General features: G+C 40.9%; 1 pseudogene; it reads right to left on the reverse strand.

Moving 5' to 3' along the window:
• Positions 1 to 5,301: 5,301 nt before the first annotated feature.
• LOC110599086 (large ribosomal subunit protein eL8 pseudogene) lies at positions 5,302 to 6,010 on the reverse strand (annotated as a pseudogene).
• Positions 6,011 to 6,656: the final 646 nt, after the last annotated feature.

Consider the following 6,656-nt stretch of genomic DNA (forward strand, 5'->3'; position numbering starts at 1 on the left):
GGGTCATCTGGTAAGCTTCTACTGACCTATGGTCAGTTTTCTTAGGTCGGGTGTTCTTCCCTAGTTCATTTCATTTTGACAGGGTATTAGAGCTATATGGGTTACTGCGTGGAGACCTATGTGCAAGGAAACGTTTGCAAATGTGTTTTGGCTGCGGCAGCTATTGTGAGTATTCTCAGAAGCAGGTGGTATAAGTGCAGCCATGTTTCATGGTGTTCCTACTGTGCTGCAGAAATAAGTAGTGTATACGGAAATAATAAATCAGCTGGGCACAGGGACATACATCTGTAATCCCAGAGGCTTGGGAAATTGGGAAGCTGAGATATGAGGATGTCAGGTTCTAGGCCAGCCTCAGCAACTTAGTAAGAACCTATATCAAAAAAAGAAAAAAAAAAAAAGGGCTTGGGGTGGGGGTGTAGCTCTGTGATAGAGCAACCCTGGGTTCAATCCTCAGTACTGCAAAAGTATAAAAAATATAAAAAAATAAAGTTTTGACTGAAGTTCTCTGTATGAGCTAAGCTATTGGAATTGTACCTATGTGAATAATTTTCTATTTCTGTTGTGACAAATTATCACAAACCTACAATGTAGATTCTTTTTTTTATCTTATAGTTCTGTAGGTCAGGTGTCTCATGAGGGTGTTACTGGACTGAAATTTAGATGTTTATCAGGGTAGCATTCTCTTCTGGAGGCTCTAAGGGAGGTTTTGTGTCTAGGATCATTTAGTTTGTTGACAGAATTTGGGGCCTTGCAATTGTAGGATGGAGGAACCACTTCCTTTCTGGATGTCAGTTGAAAGTCATTTCCGGCTTTGAGAGGCTGCCTGCATTCTTTGGCTTGTGACCTGTTACTCTGTCTTCCACAGAGAGTTGCGTCCACCTCATGCTCCTAATCCCTCCTCTTTTATCTTCCCGTGTCTCTGGTGGACCTTTCTGCCGTATTCTTCAGCTTTAAAGACTCATGTGATTAGAAAGGGTCCATGTAGGATAATTCCTCCTTCTTAATCACTTCCTGATCCCATCTGCAAAGTCCCCTTTGCTACATAAGGTGATATAGACATAGGTTCTAGGGATCAACTGTGGATATTTTCCAGAGGTATTATTCTGGCTCTCAAACCATTTTCTGACTTTTACTTGTCTTGACTATGACAAAGAAATATATATATATATATATATATATTTTTTTTTTCAGAATCTACCTCAGTTTTCATGTCCTTAGGACGTCTCCTTGACTGTTTCTGGTAATTCCAATCTTTTCCTTTGACTTCTTACAACAGCATTTATTGTTTCTACTGCATTTTATCACATGATTTTATTGTGCTTTAGATTTTTCTTTTTGCTAATGTGTGTATGTATTTTGTGTTTTTTGTCATTTTTCTCAGTGTGGTTGTGATTTCCTGAGGAAATTCATGCATCTTTTGAGTATAGCACAGCATTTATCACTTGCTGGGCACACACAAGCTATTCCAGAAATAGTTAAAATGATAAATTAGTAGCAAGCTTTGGGGGAAGGAGGTCTAGTAGAACTTCTGTCCCAGGGAAAATGATCATATCACCAGTAGACCCATTTCTAAATCAGAGCTACCAAAGGATTCTTTTAATACACTTTCTCACTTCCCTTTCTTACCCTGGCAGCCAGCACTGATTGGAATTTAAATCATTCCAGTGAGATCTTTCAGACGTAGTAAAATTCTTGCTCTTGGATTTTATTGTTCTTTCCATGAGAGATTGCCAGCTGACAACTGAGGTATGGTTAGAATTCAGGGACCCTCTGGACAACGATCACATATTATTCCAGACTTACACTGAATGCAAGTCTCCCGTAAAGATAAGAGAATAGAACTGTCAGGCACATTGCCTAGATGCTGTCAGCCCTCTACATTTCCAAAGTTCAAAGAGTGTGTCCGAAGACTCAAGACCACAGGGGAAAATATATAGTTTATCAAAGGACCAGACAACCGTCTATAAACAAAGCAGTGCTTTCTGGTAAGGACAACACTGAGATTGCCCATTGAGAAATGAGCTGGAGCCCTTGCTGCCCTGTCTTGGCCCTCATTTGGAATTCTGCAGGGGCATGCATGCTAAGCAGGCCTCTCTTGGCTTCCTGCCCTGAGGAAGAAGCCCGTTTTCCTTACAGACATCTGGGGCAGGCAGCTCATATTTGAGTGGTTAGATCTCACCCATCAGTTCAAAACTTTTATTCATTTTTTTTCAAAGTAATACTTTCAAAATTTTTTTTCCAGAAAGGAGAGAAAAATGGAAATGTTATTTAGCAATTTCTAGAGCGTCTGATGCCTGCTGGCTTTTTATCCTCTGCTAAATAGGATGATCATAAAAAAAAGGACTTGGAGAAGTCTCCAACTCACAGGTGCTTGGCTTACTTATTTTACTTCTCTAATTGCTGTTTGAGTTTTTCAAATTGTATGTTTCTTCTTTTATGTGTTTGAACATTATGCCTAACATGGCTTTTTTTTTAGATGGATGGGTTATAAATAATAAATATATAACAATTTAAAACATTGAACAGATTGTGCGAAGCTGTTTTTCTAATTCTTCCCATAAGAAGGGTGTGGAACTGTCACAAGTTAGAGGCAGGGTCACCCTCCCCGCACTGCCAGATTATATCTCCTCCTGCAGGGACGTGAGAAGCACTGTGGAGGGTATAATGAACACACAGGCATGTGATACTGCCTGTATCCCAATTTCTAAATTAGAACCTCCCACCAAGATTTCTCCCTTCCTCTGTCTTGTGTGGCCAACTGCTTAATCAGTGTTCTGTCTTATATATCTAATTGGAATCTGAAGGTTAACGGTTCTGGACGATTCCCGACTTCCCTCAGCATCCCTAGTCCCTTATGGCCTTCTTAGTGCCTGTCAAGCCCCTTCTTCCAGTTCTTTGGCAGTGCTTCTTGGAGCTATACTTGATTCTTTCATTTTCTCATGTTCTACATCTGGTTCACAGTCTCATTGGCCATATCTACAAAAATACCCTGAGCAGACATCTTTGCCAACTCCCACATTGATCCAAGTCAGCATCATTGCCCACCTGGACTATTGCAATGGTTTTCTAAATGATCTATCTGCTTCTGTCTCATAATTTTCAGGATATTCTCCACAACTCAAAAGATCCTATTAAATATAGGTCAGATCTTATCACTCTTCTCTGGTCCTCTGTTCCAAACTCTCCAAGAGCTTCCTTTCTGTCTGAATGAAAGTCTTGACAGCTCATAGCATTTCCATCATTTGGCTACCCACCACCTCTCTAAGCTCATCTTCTCCTTCCATTCTCTCTTCTACTGTCTGTCACTCAAATCTAGCCACACTGGCCTCCTTGTCATTCCCTGAGCTACCTCATAGCATTTACCATTTGCTGGGTATATACAAACCTCAGGATCTTTGCACGTGCTTTTCCTTCTAGCCTGGAACACTTTCCCCAGGTATCATCATGGGTTGTTCACCTCCTTCAGTCTTGTCTCTATCCATGTTACCTTCTCATAGTGAATTTTTCCAGCCAACCTAACATGCAACCTTCTGCAAGATTATGTCACATTGGTCCAAGTCACCATCAGGTATCACCTGGATTATTATAGTAGTTTTCTAACTAATCCCACTTCAGTGCTTTAGTTTTTCTCCTTAATACTTATCATCACTCATAAATTGTGTTATTTTATTTCCTCAGGCTGACATAAAGACCTAACACAAACTGTGGAACTTAAACCAACAGAAATTTATTGTCCTAAAGTTCAGGAAGACACAAGTCCAAAATCAAGGTGCCAATAGTTTTGATTTTTTTCTGGAGTCCCTGGGGCAGAATCCATTCCTGGCGTCCAGTGACTGCAGCAATCAGTGGTATTCTTTGATTTAAAATGGAATCACTCTAATTCCTGCCCCCATGATTTTCTTCTTGCTCCTCTCTGTCTTTGCATTCAAACTTCCTTCTTTTATTTTTAAACATTTATTTTTTAGTTGTAGGTGGACACAATACCTTCATTATATTTTTAAGGGGTGCTGAGGATGGAACCCAGTGGCTCACGCATGCTAGGTGAGCGCTCTACCCCTGAGCCACAACCCCAGCCCATCAAATTTCCTTCTTTTAAAGACACTAGTTATGTTCGATTGACGCCCCACCATCATCCAGCATGATCCGGTCTTAACTTGGTTATATCTGTAAAGATGCTCTTTCTAAATCATGCCACATTTGCAGGTCCCAGGTGATGGAGAAATATTGGATGGTGATATTAAGCCCAGTACACTTACAAGTTAACCTTATTTATTGACTCTCTCTTTCCAATGGAAATCCATGAGAACTTATTTCCTTGCTGCATCTCACATGCATACAATATCCTGAGACTCGTGATCAGATTCAGTATTTTTTGCTAAACAAATACTCCTTTTGGTTAGTTGAGCTATAGTTATAGATACCCAGATAATACAGTAGCTGATGATTACTGTGTTACAAAGGGAGTCATTTTTCTCAGAAGTATAGCTTATGGGCTAGGAGTCTAACCACAATATTTTGGTCTTTGATTTTCCCTTTCATATCTACCCACAGATTTTGGCCTAGCCTCTGAGCACCTCAGAAACTATAAAACAGAAAATAATACTTGTTGTAAAAGACTCTCTGAGCTCCTGGAAGAAAAGCACCACATCCATGAAGGACTATTCTTTTTAAGCCAATTCTAATGTCATTGGATGACAGAGGGCACTTAAGAAACTTTTGATGTGCTTCTGTCTTCTCTAAATTCCCTGGACATTACAAAATCAAATAAAACAGCCCAAGAAAAATATTTCCAAAGAAAGCAAATAAAAACCCCCGACATAACTTTGACGTCAGAGCAGTGCTTTGTTCACATCTAATACTAGTGTGTAAACTGGTGCTGATCAGTCAACTGTGGTTAAATTAACAGATAAAATATGCGACCTCCTATCTCTGGAGGACCTTCCTGTTCTGTTCAGAGATTGCAACTCTAAATCATGGGACTTTTCTCTCAACTAACGGAAATGCATTATTTGATCAGCAAAAGTTGGTGCCACTCAAACAATTTTTGAAAGACACTCACTTAAAAATTTTTGGTATTGGGGATTGAGCCCAGAGCCTTGGACATGCTAAGCATACTCTCTACCACTGAGCTATATTCCCAGACATACATTTATTTATTTATTTATTGAGACAGAATCTTGCTGTGTTGCCCAGGCTGGCCTTGAACTCCTAAGTTCCTCCACCAGCATCTCCAGTAGCTACAGCTGACTACAGGCACAGGCTACCATGTTGAGCTTTCATTTTTATTTACATAAAGCCCATTTAATCCGGTTTAGTGGTGAGTTCTTTAGCCTTTGCCTTTTGCAGCTTGACACTGTGAGCCAGAAGCTTTGGATTCAGGACACTGCTTCCCCAGAGGCTGCAGATCTCATGGTATCTGCCACTGTAATTGGTCCTGATAGCTTCCACCAGCCGAGTCAGAGCTCCTTTGTCTTCCTAGTTAACCTGTGTGAAGGTAAGGTGTGGCATGCCTTCCAGAGGACTAGGTGTCCCAGCAGGGCCTTTCCCTGGATGATAGAGTAGAGGACCTCCATCTTCTGAAACAGGGCAGGCAGGAAGACAACCAGCTTGAAGGGATCCATGTCACGTGGAGTCACCACCAACTGAACCTTCTTGTTCTTCACCAAGGTGGTTGACAGGAAGTGTCTCTGTGGGACATCCCTGTCATGGGCAGTATAGGTCCACAGTTTCTGCTTCTTCTCTTGCTTTATCTCTGGTTTGGGTAGCTGGCAGCCTCAAGCCTGTGTGTACTGGTTAATCACAGGAGACATTTTCAGCAGCACATAGGGAATAGCCCTCCGCACTGCAGCTGGATGAAGTGGGGCCACTGGACAAAGCAACTGAGGTCCCTTTGGGGCTGGTGTCATGTTTCTCCAGTGCCAAAATTTAGACTTTTTTCCAAGCAGAGAATATTTAATTTCTTAGCCTTCTGCTTCTTTATGACAGCAGGACTGGGGTCACCTTCTTCCATTTGGCCTTCTTTCACATCTTGCGTGGCTGGAGGAGGGAGACAGACAGAGAGAGAGAGAGAGGAAGGAGATTGTAGAAATTGCCTCAGAGAGGACCTGCTGTTTAAAAATTAAATGGTTTGGCCAATTGCACTCCCCAGTTTGAATTTACCGAATTATTTTGTGTGCATGTTCAAATGTATAATAATAACTCCCACAATTACGTATAATTATAATATACCAATAAAAAATTTCATGGTACTTTTTACTTTTGTAAAATTACTCGTTTCAGTTGATTACTTAGCATTATCATTAGATCCCCATTTGAAAGAACAGAATTCTGCTGATGATGTCAGTTTCACTCTATAATTGAGTTCATTGTTGAAGTTGTGGGTCATTCACCTGAGTTGAGATTTCTTGCCATGGTTTATATTAAAACTATGGTGCCCTGCCAGTGGGCTGTCCTGCTGAAGATTAAATGCTTTCTTTTACTCTGGTGAGAGATTGTTATAATTTAAAGTGGGTTTTCCCTCCACCCCCTCCAGATTCATATGTTGAAGCCCCAACTCAATTCAGAATGTGACCTTAGCGGGAAATAATGTCTTTTCAGATGTGATTGTCTATGTTGAGATGAGGTCCTTTGGGTGGGCCCTAATGCCAATGCGACTA

The sequence above is a fragment of the Ictidomys tridecemlineatus genome, chromosome 10 (genome assembly GCF_052094955.1).
Source record: "Ictidomys tridecemlineatus isolate mIctTri1 chromosome 10, mIctTri1.hap1, whole genome shotgun sequence".
Taxonomy (NCBI): domain Eukaryota; kingdom Metazoa; phylum Chordata; class Mammalia; order Rodentia; family Sciuridae; genus Ictidomys; species Ictidomys tridecemlineatus.